The following is a 15,637-nucleotide window of genomic DNA, read 5'->3' as shown; positions in this document are numbered from 1 at the left end:
GCCCACCCCCCATCCCAAGAGCGTGCCACCCCGCCCCCCCCCCCCCCGGCTCCGGACCCACCCAACACCGGGAACACTCCCCCCCGCACCCAACCCGCTCCGTCCCGTCAGAATCCTTCCCAAATGCCGAACACCCCCAGATGTCGAGCCCCCAGCCCCGGCCACCCCGGAGCCACGCCCCCGCGACGCCAACCATAACCACATCCACCAACCGCCATCTGCGCAGTCAACCCGTCCATCCCACTCCGAACACTTCCCGCACCGAGGCACAGAGCCCCCAGGCCCGCTCCTCCAACTCACTTTGCCTCCCCAGACCTCCACTGCAATGTGGCCCCTCCTGTCCCCCGCCCTGGGTTTCTCCGCCCACCACCTCCACCACTCTCCCCTCCATCCCCCACCCCCGTCTCCCCATAACTTCCCTCTGCCTCCCCGCACAGGCTCCCATCTTGGGGGCGGTAACCTTCTGGGGCAGGGAATTTTAGCCCCCAGTGTGGAAGTCCTGCTCCTGCCGCAAAATTGGCCTTAACACCCCTCAATGGAAGCGGAGTGCAATTTCCCACACTCCACTTCCTTTGGGGGCAGTTACCGGGGCACGACTGGATGCTCCTGTGACAGTTTGAACTGGTGCTCTCCACTCTCCCGTCCTGTGACAGTTTGAACTGGTGCTCTCCACTCTCCCATCCTGTGACAGTTGGAACTGGTGCTCTCCACTCTCCCATCCTGTGACAGTTGGAACTGGTGCTCTCCACTCTCCCATCCTGTGACAGTTGGAACTGGTGCTCTCCACTCTCCCGTCCTGTGACAGTTGGAACTGGTGCTCTCCACTCTCCCATCCTGTGACAGTTTGAACTGGTGCTCTCCACTCTCTGTCCTGTGACAGTTTGAACTGGTGCTCTCCACTCTCCCGTCCTGTGACAGTTGGAACTGGTGCTCTCCACTCTCCCATCCTGTGACAGTTGGAACTGGTGCTCTCCACTCTCCCGTCCTTTGACAGTTGGAACTGGTGCTCTCCACTCTCCTGTCCTGTGACAGTTTGAACTGATGCTCTCCACTCTCCCGTCCTGTGACAGTTGGAACTGGTGCTCTCCACTCTCCCATCCTGTGACAGTTGGAACTGGTGCTCTCCACTCTCCCATCCTGTGACAGTTGGAACTGGTGCTCTCCACTCTCCCATCCTGTGACAGTTTGAACTGGTGCTCTCCACTCTCCCGTCCTGTGACAGTTGGAACTGGTGCTCTCCACTCTCCCGTCCTGTGACAGTTGGAACTGGTGCTCTCCACTCTCCCGTCCTCTGACAGTTGGAACTGGTGCTCTCCACTCTCCCGTCCTGTGACAGTTGGAACTGGTGCTCTCCACTCTCCCGTCCTGTGACAGTTGGAACTGGTGCTCTCCACTCTCCTCTCCTGTGACAGTTTGAACTGGTGCTCTCCACTCTCTGTCCTGTGACAGTTGGAACTGGTGCTCTCCACTCTCTGTCCTGTGACAGTTGGAACTGGTGCTTTCCACTCTCCCGTCCTGTGACAGTTGGAACTGGTGCTCTCCACTCTCCTGTCCTGTGACAGTTGGAACTGGTGCTCTCCACTCTCCTCTCCTGTGACAGTTTGAACTGACTTCGGCCTACATGACGCAGGAGCTGGAGGAGTCTTCGAAGGGCCTCACCTGCATCAACACGCACAAGGAACTGTTCATCTACCACAGATGTCTGTTTGGAATTTGGTCGGCTGCAGTGATCTTCCAGAGAAACATGGAGAGTCTACTCAAGTCGGTACCACACACGGTTGTTTTTCAGGACAACATATTGGTCATGGGTCGGGACACCGTCGAGCACCTACAAAACCTGGAGGAGGTCCTCCAGCGACTGGATCACGTAGGGCTGCAGCTGAAGAGGTCGAAATGCGCCTTCGTGGCAACAGAAGTGGAGTTTTTGGGGAGAAAGATCGCGGCGGACGGCATTCGGCCCACAGACGCCAAGACAGAGGCTATCAGGAACACGCCTAGGCCACAGAACATCACGAAGCTGCAGTCGTTCCTGGGACTCCTCAACTATTTTGGTAACTTCCTACCGGGGTTAAGCACCTTCTTAGAGCCCCTACATATGTCATTGTGTAAAGTGAGAACTGGGTATGGGGAAAAAAACAAGTAATTGCTTTTGAGAAAGCCAGAAACATTTTATGCTCCAACAAGCTGTTTGTATTGTATAACCCGTGTATAAGACTTGTGTTAGCACGTGATGCGTCGTCATATGGAGTTGGGTGTGTATTACAATAAGCTAACGCTGCGGGGAAGTTGCAACCTGTCGCCTATGCCTCCAGGAGCTTGTCTAAGGCTGAGAGAGCCTACAGCATGATTGAGAAAGAGGCATTAGCATGTGTGTTCGGGGTAAAGAAAATGCATCAGTACCTGTTCGGCCTCAAATTTGACCTGGAAACCGATCACAAGACCCTCATATCCCTGTTCGCTGAAAACAAGGGGATCAATACTAATGCCTCAACCCGCATACAAAGGTGGGCACTCGCACTATCAGCGTATAATTATACCATCCGCTACAGGCCAGGCAACGAGAACTGTGCGGATGCTTTCAGTCGGCTACCATTGCCCACCACGGAGGTGGAAATGGCGCAGCCTGAAAACTTGTTGATGGTGGCGCAGTCCGCAGACTTGATGGTCATGGAAGTGTTTGAAAATGATAAATCACCTGTCACAGCCCGCCAGATTAGGACTTGGACCAGCCAAGATCCTCTGCTGTCCCTCGTAAAAAACTGTGTACTGCATGGGAGCTAGGCCAGCAACCCCATTGAAATGCAAGAGCCAATCAAGCCGTTCCAGTGGCGAAAGGACGAGCTGTCCATTCAGGCAGACTACCTGTTGTGGGGTAACCATGTAGTGCTACCCAAAAAGGGCAGGGAGACATTCATCTCGGATCTCCACAGCACACACCCGGGTATAGTAATGATGAAAGTGATAACCAGATCCCACGTGTGGTGGCCCAGTATCGACTCTGACTTAGAATCCTGCGTATGGCAATGCCGCGTGTATGCTCAGTTGAGCAACGCGCCCAGAGAGGCACCACTAAGTTTGTGGTCCTGGCCCTCCAGACCATGGTCGAGGATCCATGTCGACAATACGGGCCCGTTTCTCGGTAAAATGTTCCTGGTGGTGGTGGATGCTGTTTCAAAATGGATTGAATGTGAAATAATGTCGGGAAGCACTGCCACCGCCACCATTGAAAGCCTGAGGGCCATGTTTGCCACCCATGGCCTACTTGACATAATGGTCAGTGATAACGGGCCATGTTTCACCAGTGCCGAATTTAAAGAATTCATGACCCGCAATGGGATCAAACATGTCACCTCGGCCCCGTTTAAACCAGCCTCCAGTGGGCAGGCAGAGCGGGCAGTACAAGCAATCAAACAGAGCCTCAAACGAGCCACAGAAGGCTCACTCCAAACTCGCCTGTCCCGAGTACTGCTCAGCTACCGCACGAGACCCCACTCGCTCACAGGGGTGCCCCCGGCTGAGCTACTCATGAAAAGACACTTAAAACCAGACTCTCGCTGGTTCACCGCAACCTGCATGATCAGGTAGAGAGCAGGCGGCAGCAACAAAATGTAAACGATGGTTGCGCCACTGTGTCACGGGAAATTGATCTGAATGACCTTGTGTATGTGCTAAACTATGGACATGGTCCCAAGTGGATCGCGGGCACGGTGATAGCTAAAGAAGGGAGTAAGGAAGGTAGTCAAACTAGACAATGGACAAATTTGCAGAAAGCACCTGGACCAAACGAGGCTACGGTTCACAGACTGCCCTGAACAACCCACAGCAGACACCACCTTTTTCGAGCTCACAACACACACCCAAAGGAAATCGAACTCATCACGCCCAACAGCCCAGCAAGGCCAAGCTCACCCAGCAGCCCTGCAGGGCCAACAACACGCCAGCCCAGCGAGGGCACAGCCAACACACCAGAACAGACATTTATACCAAGGCGGTCCACCAGGGAAAGAAAGGCTCCCGACCGCCTCACCTTGTAAATAGTTTTCACTTTGACTTTGCGGGGGAGTGATGTTGTGTATCTGTAAAGCATGCACTCCCATGTTCCGCCACCAGGGAGTGCATCCCCTGAAGTCCCAAGGGATCCCAGCATTCTTTGGGAGCACTGTATATAAGCTGGCCAAAGCCTGTTCCTCACTCTGGAGTGTCTTAATAAAGACTGAGGTCACTGTTACTTTAACCTCCCTATGTGCAGTCTCATCTGTGTTAAGAACACAATACCAAGAGGTTGAAATTAAACTATAATTCTCTAATTTACATGGTAGACCATTAAGAATTCTTGAAGAGTCATGTATATTTTGTGCACATGCCTGTAAGTTCCTAATGGATTTAGCTGTACTTATTTAATGTTATCTCAAACAGAAAATGAAAATTATACATACTGAAGATGTTGTTATCTCTTTCAATATATTCCTTATGTAGGGTTAAGCATGTGTCACTTTCTAGCTATATGATTGGCCCATTGGGATAATGTTGCATTCTATTGATTGATCCATTGTGATCTTGTGACCTATACTTCCATTCTTCCACTAGGAATCTGATTGGTCTTTAGAAGCTACATGGCTCCAAGGGATGAGGACTTGCCAGATTTATTTTCTTCAGAATTGTAAAGAAACTGGGTGCGATTAATTATGTCCTCATCCCTTTCTGTGTCACTCCCTCCTCAACCCCTAGAATTCCTGGGGCATCAATGCTCGTTTCACTTGTCATTATGAACTGTCATTCTATAACAATTTGTCATTGTTAGAAATGTTCAATACAGTGGTCAACTCCAACTATTCAGCATGAGCTACACAACGGAGGGGATATCAGCCTACTTTTAAGCTCACTTTCAGTTTAACCACCTGCTCAATTCCTTCCTCCCAGCAGTGATGCCAACTCTTGGACCTCTGGTCTCCTGGGCACAGCAGGCCTGCTCCAAGTGTTCCAGCTCTACTCTCATCCCATGTGAGCACTCGCCGATCTGGCATGGCTAATTGTCGAAGCAGTTCTGAGGCTGGGGTAAGGTTGAGTGAGCCTGAAGATTAATTGGGCACTGAACAAGCCTGAGGCTGTAGTGTGGGTGGAAAAGGCCCAAAGCTGGAGTGGGATTAAAGCAGACCTAATGTTGCCACCTGTCCAATTTTAGGCATTTTTTTTCAGCTGACTGTCCAAAAATATATAAATCAGTAGCAAAAATCAAGTAGGTCTTTGTGTGCTTTGCCCAGTTTTCCTCTGGTATTCTGGGATGTTCAGTAGTCCAGGACCTGCAGCGAGAACTGCTCCACTGAATAAAGCACAAAAGTCTTATTATGATGTGTAATGAACGACTGAATGAAGTGTGAAATTCTCTCCTGGCCCTGAATAGAATGCCTGGCTCCTATTGTGTACATCACAGGTATCTTAAATTTCTCTCTGTGGAATTCTTCACTGTGATTATTCCCACGGTGTTCTGGTCGCTGTGCGCACGAGCCCCAGTTTGGTGCTCCGCATGCGTGTTCGATACGGTCGCACATGCGCATTGCCAAATGGTGCAGGCGTCGGTGGATCAAAACGAGGGAAGAGAGGAGAGGAGAGGGGATTGAAGGGGAATGAGGGGATCAGGGGAGGGGGGGGGAAGAGAGAATCGAAGGAAGGGGAAGAGAGGAGAGCGGATTGAAGGGGGGAGAGTGATGGGGGGATACAGGGGGAGAGAGGATTGAAGGGGGGGAGAGAGGTTCAAGTGGGAGGGATGATCAAGGGGGAGACAGGCGAGGATTTGAAGGGGGGGAAGATAGGAGAGGGGATCAAAGGGGGAAAGTGAATCAAATGGTGGGAAGAGGGTTAGAGAGAGGAGAGGGGATCGAAGGGGGAGAGGAGCTCGAAGATGGAGGTGACGGTCAGGATCCCGGGGGGCTGGGGGGAGGGGAGACATTCAGGAGCTCATGAGGGGGTGCGGGAGGTCAGGAACTTGGTGTGGAGGAGCACAGCAAGAACAAGGGGGATGGGGGAAGAACGTGATCCAGATCTAAAGGGGGGGGGGAAGGGGGGAGACCAAGATGTGATCCAGATAGGAAGATGGATCATGTTCTTCCAAACTCACCTCCTTTACATCTGCACAACCTTCTCACTCTCCTCCACCGCCACCCCACACCGCATTGCTTCCTAAGAAGGCAGCTCACGACCACCCTCTCAAGGGCAACTAGGGATCGGCAATGAATAAATTAATTTAAAAAAATGAGAGCATATTCTGAGTTGGTCCTTCCAACATGCATAACATTACATTTATGTGTTATTTGCCAGGCTCGACTATTCCAATGTTCTCCTGGCCAGCCTCCCATCTTCCACCCTCAATGAATTTGAGCTCAACCAAACCTCTGCAGCACGTATTCCAACATGCAGCAAGTGCCACGATAAGGTGCCACATAAAAGGTTACTGCACAAGATGAAAGCTCACGGGGTTGGGGATAATATATTATAATGGATAGAGGATTGGCTAACTAACAGAAAACAGAGCGTCGGGATAAATGGGTCATTTTCCAGTTGGCAAACAGTAACTAGTGGGATGCCGCAGGAATCAGTGCTGGAACCCCAACTGTTTACAGAAGAACATAAGAAATAGGAGCAGGAGTAGGCCATACGGCCCCTCGAGCCTGCTCCGCCATTTAATAAGATCATGGACTCATGTCTACTTCCCCGCCCACTCCCCTTAATCCCTTATCCCCTTATCGTTTATGAAACTGTCTATTTCTGTCTTAAATTTATTCAATGTCCCAGCTTCCACAGCTCTCTCAGGCAGCGAATTCCACAGATTTACAACCCTCTGAGAGAAGAATTGCTCCTCATCTCAGTTTTAAATGGGCGGCCCCTTATTCTAAGATCATGCCCTCTACTTCTAGTCTCCCCCACCAGTGGAAACATCCTCTCTGCATCCACCTTGTCAAGCCCCCTCATAATCTTATACGTTTCGAAAAGATCACTTCTCATTCTTCTGAATTCCAATGAGTAGAGGCCCAACCCTACTCAACCTTTCCTCATAAGTCAACCCCCTCATCTCCGGAATCAAGCTAGTGAACCTTCTCTGAATTGCCTTCAAAGCAAGTATATCCTTTTGTAAATATGGAAACCAAATCTGCACGCAGTATTCCAGGTGTGGCCTCACCAATACCTTATATAGCTGTAGCAAGACTTCCCTGCTTTTATACTCCATCCCCTTTGCAATAAAGGCCAAGATATCATTGACCTTCCTGATCACTTGCTGTACCTGCATACTATCCTTTTGTGTTTCATGCTCAAGCACCCCCAGATCCCGCTGTACTGTGGCACTTTGCAATCTTTTTCCATTTAAATAATAACTTGCTCTTTCATTTTTTTTCTGTCAAAGTGCATGACCTCACACTTTCCAACATTGTACCCCATCTGCCAAGTTTTTGGCCACTCACTTAGCCTGTCTAGGTCCTTTTGCAGATTTTTTGTGTCCTCCTCACACGTTGCTTTCTCTCCCATCTTTGTATCATCAGCAAACTTGGCTACGTTACACTCAGTCTCTTCTTCCAAGTCGTTTATATAGATTGTAAATAGTTAGGGTCCCAGCACTGATCCCTGCGACACCCTATTAGTTACTGGTTGCCAACCAGAGAATGAACTATTTATCCCGACTCTCTGTTTTCTGTTTGTTAGCCAATCCTCTATCCATGCTAATATATTATCCCGAACCCTGTGAACTTTTATCTTGTGAAGTAACCCTTTATGTGGCACCTTGTCAAATGCCTTCTGGAAGTCCAAATACACCACATCCATTGGTTCCCTTTATCCACCCTGTTTGTTACATCCTCAAAGAACTCCAGCAAATTTGTCAAACATGACTTCCCCTTCATAAATCCATGCTGACTCTGCCTGACCCAATTTTGCTTTTCCAAATGTCCTGCTACTGCTTCTTTAATAATGGATTTCAACATTTTCCTAACCACAGATGTTAGGCTAACTGGTCGATAGTTTCCTGCTTTTTGTCTGCCTCATTTTTTAAATAGGGGCGTTACATTTGCAGTTTTCCAATCTGCTGGGACCTCCCCAGAATCCAGGGAATTTTGGTAAATTACAAACAATGCATCCACAATCCCTGCCGCTACTTCTCTTAAGCCCCTAGGATGCAAGCCATCAGGTCCAGGGGATTTATCTGCCTTTAGTCCCATTATCTTACTGAGTACCACCTCCTTAGTGATTGTGGTTATGTTAAGTTCCTCCCCCTCAAAGCTCCTTGACTATCCACTGTTGGGATGTTGTTAGTGTCCTCTACCATAAAGATTGATACAAAATATTTGTTAGGATTTCTGCCAGCTCCATGTTCCCCATTACTAATTCCCTGGTCACGTCCTCTAAGGGACCAACATTTACTTTAGCCACTCTTTTCCTTTTTATATACCTATAGAAACTCTTACTATCTGTTTTTATATTTTGTGCTAGTTGACTTTCATAGTCTATTTTCCTTTTGTTATATATGCAGACTATAGATATACTCTCTGTGTAGTCACTGTATAGTTGCATAAGATGGAGATTTGTTTACCTGATGTACTATCAATAAGGTTTACACTGTATATATACATGATGGCACCATTAGAGGGTGCAACTGGTGGAGACCGGGGTTTCCTGCCCTGGTGGCAAGGGCTGTATAAAAGGGGAGCCACCATGCAGCTGCCTCACTCTGGAGTTAGGAATAAAGGTAAGGTCACTACAGTTTGAGTACAACACATTCCCTCGTGGAGTCATTCATAAGTGCATCACAGACAGAATAACTGGCGATGAGAATACGGACTTCCATGCGATTATGGCTGCCTTTGGAACACGAAAAAACTTAGCAGAGGGTGATAATTGGGATGCTTTCATGGAAAGGCTCGAGCTATATTTCGTGGCAAATGACTTAGCAGGGGAGACGGACACATTGGTGGAGAAGCGCAAGGCTATACTGCTGACCAGTTGTGGGCCCGAGCCCTACCAACTCGTCAGGGACTTGCTGGCACCCACGAAGGCCAAGGATAAGACATATGAGGAGCTGACTGAACTAATTCGCGACCAACTAAAACCAAAAGAGAGCATCCTCATGGCCAGGCACAGATTCTACACTCACCGCAGATCTGAGGGCCAGGAGATTGCAAAATATGCTGCCGACCTCAGGAGACTTGCGGCACCATGTGATTTTGGCACGCACCTCAACGAAGCATTGCGAGACATCTTCGTTATAGTAATTGGCTACGAGGGCCTCCTTCACAAGCTATTATCTGCCGACATCACAGTCAAACTGCAGAAGGCCATCAGCATCAGTCAGGCGCTCATGACCTCGACCTGAAGCATCAAGAAAATTATTCATCCTGTGGTTTCAAACCCGGCAAGTACTATACACAGAATGGTGCCTTTTATAGGCAAGACTGTAGAACGTGGCTCTGCCCAGGGCAGAGAGCACAGACCTCAGGGTTCCAGAACTCAGAGTCCGCCGACGCGTGCTAATCGAGTAGCACCATGCTGGCATTGCGGAAGAAACCATAGGGCTCACCAGTGTCGGTTTGCCGAGTAGGTAAGCAAAGCCTGTAATACGAAGGGCCACCTCCAGCGTTTGTGTAAAAGAAACACGACTCACCGTCTAGCAGAGGAGTCGGTAGATGACTTTGAATCCAGCGGGGAGTATGATGATTTGGCCAGAGGCAGCTCAGCCCCAAGAAGAAGTGTATGGCATGTATACCTGCACCACCGATTGTCCTCCAGTGAAGATTGAAGTTGAGATAAACGGCGTTCCAGTCTTCATGGAAGTGGACACAGGAGCGAGCCAGTCAGTGATGAGCCAGGATGCCTTTGAGAGGCTAGGGAATGAAAAATGACCCGAGCTGGTTCCAGTACAGGAAAAGTTGCACACCTACACCAAGGAGCTGATCCCAGTCCATGGTAGTGCGGCTGTAATCCATAATGGCGTGGTGCACAAGTTACCTCTGTGGATTGTTGCAGGTAATGGTCCAATGCTACTCAGAAGAAGGTGGATGGGGAAGATCCAGTGGAAATAGGAAGACCTCTTCACTCCAGCAATCGATGTCCCCCGTACTCAGAGGCAGAACAAAACCTCACCTTCGCTTGGGCCAAGCACCAGAGAACAGACCAGCGCAGCACCTGAGGCATAAATTGTCCATCATGACTACGTGGCAATGATCCAACCCGAACAACCTAAAAGCACCTTCCTGGCTCCAGTGGCAGGACTCCTGGGGAGGAACATCGCATTCACAGGCACTCTTCCAGCTTTTGTGGCAGAATCGCGGGAGAGCAGGATCAAGGCAGTCGAGCTCGAGGACAGAGGCAAGATGGCGTCCCTGCTGCAGTGAGAGGCAGTGTGGCGAGGCAGGGTTCTCTTAAAGGAGACCTGCAACCAACTGAACTTAAAGAGACATTGTCTGCACGGCAATCACTGTAACAGCCAGGTTCCCAACACCATTAGAGAGCAGGCAGAAGATTCTGCAGCCCTCAAAGGAGGACAGGGAGGCCACACACATCTGTGGCTCTGCCCATCACTAGACAACGGCAAAGGCCCTGAGTCCTGGCAAGGTGAGCGAACCAAGCCCACCCTACTAGCAAGTGGCGCAGCACCACCATCAGACGACGAGGACCCCGTCCGGTTGCTCTGGAACTAGCATCCTCGCGCATACCTGTACTGCTACCACATTTCTGACCATGATTGAACCATGAATGCAATCTAACCAATCCTGGCGCACAACTGTAAAACATAACAAATGTAAGTCACTGAACCAAGGTGTCACGATACAAACAGTAAAAAATGTATTTCTTCCTTTCTTTGTAATTGCACTGTGTCTGATCCTGTATGTTAATGTAACGGGCCAACTGCATGATCTCGGGCGGGGGGTGGGGGGCGCGGCGAGGGGGGGATGGATGTATGTAGCCATGGACACACACATGGATCACAACCAGAACCCATTGGAACCTCCACTGCATCATCAAACCATCCAAACTGGTAACCACTACTCAACATTGTGGCAAAAGGACTTCGGGGTTAACAGGGAGAGAGCCAAACTAAAGCACAGCCAAGGTACAAGGGCTATTAGCACTTAAGTCTGGGAAGAGCTAAGCCAGAGCACATAGTGCAAAGGTAATTGGCGCAAAGGACTTGGGGGAGAGTGATGTTATATATGCAGACTATAGATACACTCTCTGTGTAGTCACTGTATAGTTGCATAAGATGGAGACTTGTTTACCTGATGTACTATCAATAAGGTTTACACTGTGTATATACATGCTGGCACCACTAGAGGGTGCAACTGGTGGAGACTGGGGTTTCCTGCCCTGGTGGCAGGAGCTGTATAAAAGGGGAGCCACGAAGCCTCTGCCTCACTCTGGAGTTTGGAATAAAGGACCAAGATCACTACAGTTTGAGTACAACACATTGTCTCGTGGAGTCATTCAGAAGTGCATCACAGACATAACACCTTTCTTAATCAGTTTTTTTAGTCGTTTTTTGCTGGCTTTTAAAAGCTTCCCAGTCTTCTGTCCTCTCACTAGTTTTAGCCACTTTGTATGCCCTTGTTTTTAATTGGATACCGTCCTTTATTTCTTTAGTTAGCCACAGATGGCTATCTTTTCTCTTGTACCCTTTCATCCTCACTGGAATATATTTTTCTTGAGAGCTGTAAAATATCTCCTTAAACGTACAATCTATATTAATGACTTGGATGAAGGGACCGAGTGTAATGTAGCCAAGTTTGCTGATGATACAAAGATGGGTGGGAAAGAAAATTGTGAAGGAGGACACAAAAAATCTGCAAAGGGATATAGACAGGCTAAGTGAATGGGCAAAAATTTGGAGTATAATGTGGGAAAATGTGAGGTTATCCACTTTGGCAGAAAAAATAGAAAAGCAAATTACTATTTAAATGGAGAAAAATTGCAAAATGCTGCAGTACAGAGGGACTTGTACATGAAGCACAAAAAGTTAGTATGCAGGTACAGTAAATAATCAGGATGGCAAATGGAATGTTGCCCTTTATTGCAAGGGGGATAGAGTATAAATGCAGAGACGTCCTGCTACAACTATACAGGGTATTGGTGAAGCCACATCTAGAGTACTGCGTACAGTTTTGGTCTCCATATTTAAGGAAGGATATACTTGCATTGGAGACAGTTCAGAGAAGGTTCACTAGGTTGATTCCGAAGATGAGGGGGTTGACTTATGAAGATAGGTTGAGTAGGTTGGGCCTCTACTCATTGGCGTTCAGAAGGATGAGAGGTGATCTTATCGAAACATATAAGGTCATGACAAGGTGGATGTAGAGAGGATATTTCCACTCATAGGGGAAACTAGAACAAGGGGACATAGTCTCAGAATAAGGGACCACCCATTTAAAACTGAGATGAGAAGGGATTTCTTCTCTCAGAGGGTTGTAAATCTGTGGCATTCTCTGCCCCAGAGAGCTGTGGAGGTTGGGTCATTGAATATATTTAAGCGAAGATAGACAGAATTTTGAGCGATAAGGGAATAAAAGGTTATGGGGAGTGGGCAAGGAAGTGGAGTTGAGGTCAGGATCAGGTCAGCCATGAACGTATTAAATGGCGGAGCAGGCTCGAGGGGCCAAATGGCCTAATCCTGCTCCTATTTCTTATTGTTCTTATGTTCTTAAGTCCCATTCACCCATCACCCTTGTGCTCGTTGACCTATATTGGCTCAGGGTCCACCAACAACGTTCCCGCTAAGCTGCACGGTGTCAGGAGGACCCACACAGACCACTTATCAGCTTTTGAATGGGAGATTTTGCGCATGCACGAAATTTTGAATGGGCCACACAGCCCAATGAGGCAACAACAACATTGCATTTATATAGCATCTTCAATGTAGACAAATGTCCAAAAGAGCTTCACAGAGACTTAATCAAAAAATGGACACTCAACCAAAGATGCTGATATTAAGATAAGTGACAAAAAGGTTTAGCCAAAGAGATGCTTTTTAAGAATGGTCTTAAAGGAGGAGGGGCAGGTGGAGAATTGGAATGGTTTAGGGGAGGAATACAAAAGTGTGGGGCCTAGGATGCTGAAGGCATGACTACCAATGGTGGGGAAAGTGGAAGGGGATGCACAAGAAGCCAGGGTCAGAGGAATGGAGAGTTCAGGGATATGACGGTTGTAGAACTGGATGAAGTTATAAAAATAAGGAGGCAAGGCTATGAAGGGATATAAACACAAGGATGAATTCTAACGTTTGAGCTGTTGGGTGATCCCATCAATGTAGGTCAGCAAGGACAGGGTTGATGAATGAGCAGAACCTGGTGCAGCATAGGATACAGGCAGCAGAGTTTTGAATGAGCTAAATTTTATGGAGGGTCGAAGTTATGAGGCCAGCCAAGAGAGCTTTTGAATAGTCGCCTGCAGGTTACCATGGCTGAGTAAGAGCTTCAGTGGCAGATGGGCTGAGGTAAGCACAGAAGCAGGCAATGTGAAGGGGTCAGAAGCTCAGCTTGAGGTCAAAGTGTAGTTCCATCTGAAACAGTGGCAGGAGAGGAGGGATGTATTTGGTGACAATGGTATGGATTTTGTGGCAATGGCCGATGTCAATCGGTTTGGTCTTCCCAATGTTTAACTGGAGAAAATTATAGCTCATCCAAGAGTGGATATTGGACGAGCAGTCTGACAACACAGAGGCAGTGGATAGGTCAAGAGTGTTGGTGGAGAGGTAGAGCTGGGTGTTATCAGCAGTCATGTGGATGCTGACCACAGGTCTGCAGATAATATTGTTAAGGGGCAGCATGCAGACGAGGAAGAGGTGGGGCTGAGGCGAGATCCTTGGGTGACTCGAGAGATAATGGTGCGAGGGTGGAAAGAGAAGCAATCACTGGAGATGCTCTGGTTATGATCGGGTGGCTAAGAATAGAACCAAGTGAGGGCAGTCCCACCAAACTCGATAATGAGGGCAGAAGTTGGAGGAGGAGTGTCTGGTCAACTGTGTCATTACATCTTTACTCTTATACTCTATGCCTCTACTTATAAAACTCAAAATGCTGTTAGCCTTTTCACAGCTTTATCCAATTTACACTCGCATTTTCTGGGATTTGAACCTCGGGGTTTCACAGTTTACGACACTCTTCAACATCTTTCCATCGAGTGTATACTCCCATTCTTTGTTTTCCTCCCAAAATGTATTACCTCACGGGTTACCTTATCCACAATAAAAGCATTCAATTAAACTGCCCATGTCTTCCTTACGTCTTTTGCAGTTCTCCCTCGTTTGTTTGCCAAACCTACTTTTGTGTTGTCAGAAAATTTCAAGATTGCATTCCCTATATCCAAATTCAAATCAGATAGATATACCGAGAACAAAAGCGGATCCAGCATTGACCCCTGGGATACACTACTTCCAAAGCTTCTCCAATCTGAACAACACTATTTACCCTCATTCTGTCAGCCAACTTTCTATTCATGCTGCTGTATTTCCTCTTATGTCATAAGTTGAATTTTTCTAACCAGCCTCTTGTGAAGGGTATTATTGCTCGCCTTCAGAAAATCCATGTGCACTACATCTACTGTATTGCCTTTTTCTATCCAATTAGTAATTTCTTCAAAAAACAAAATCAAATCCTTGCTGACTGTCCTTGATTAACCCACATATTTCTATCTTGAATTATAGATTCTAAAAGTTTGTGTCCAACTTGTATTCACTGGAGTTCAGAAGAATGAGAGGGGACCTCATAGAAACGTTTAAAATTCTGACGGGGTTAGACAGGTTAGATGCAGGAAGAATGTTCCCAATGTTGGGGAAGTCCAGAACCAGGGGACACAGTCTAAGGATAAGGGGGAAGCAATTTAGGACCGAGATGGGCAGGAATTTCTTCACCCAGAGAGTGGTGAACCTGTGGAATTCTCTACCACAGAAAGTTGTTGAGGCCAATTCACTAAATATATTCAAAAAGGAGTTAGATGAAGTCCTTACTACTAGGGGAATCAAGGGGTATGGTGAGAAAGCAGGAATGGGGTACTGAAGTTGCATGTTCAGCCATGAACTCATTGAATGGTGGTGCAGGCTAGAAGGGCCGAATGGCCTACTCCTGCACCTATTTTCTATGTTTCTATGTTTCTAACAAGGGTGGTGCTGTTGTTGTTTGGTGAACTGACCTCTACCTTGCAGAGGCAGATCGCCAACTCTCTGACACCTCCTCCTATCTTCCGCTGGACCATGACCCCACTACTGCACAGCAAGCCATCATTTCCCAGACCATCACTGACCTTATCTCCTCTGGAGATCTTCCCTTCACAGCCACCAACCTCATAGTTCCCCAACCCGCTTCTACCTCCTTCCCAAGATCCACAAACATGACTGCCCCGGTAGACCCATTGTTTCAGCCTGTTCTTGCCCCACAGATCTTATTCTTTCCTGTCTCGACTCTATTTTTTCTCCCCTTGTCCACTCTCTTCCCACTACATCCGCGACTCCTCCGACACCCTACTTCACTTTAACAGTTTCCAGTTTCCCGGCCCCAACCGTCTCCTTTTCACCATGGACGTCCAATCCCTCTACACTTCCACCCCCACCAGGATGGCCTGAGGGTGCTCCGCTTCTTCCTCGAGCAGAGGCCCAACCAGTCCCCATCCA

The sequence above is a fragment of the Pristiophorus japonicus genome, chromosome 5 (genome assembly GCF_044704955.1).
Source record: "Pristiophorus japonicus isolate sPriJap1 chromosome 5, sPriJap1.hap1, whole genome shotgun sequence".
NCBI classification, from domain to species: Eukaryota; Metazoa; Chordata; class Chondrichthyes; family Pristiophoridae; genus Pristiophorus; species Pristiophorus japonicus.
The sequence above is the reverse complement of the archived record's forward strand: the minus strand, read 5'-3'. Positions refer to the sequence as shown.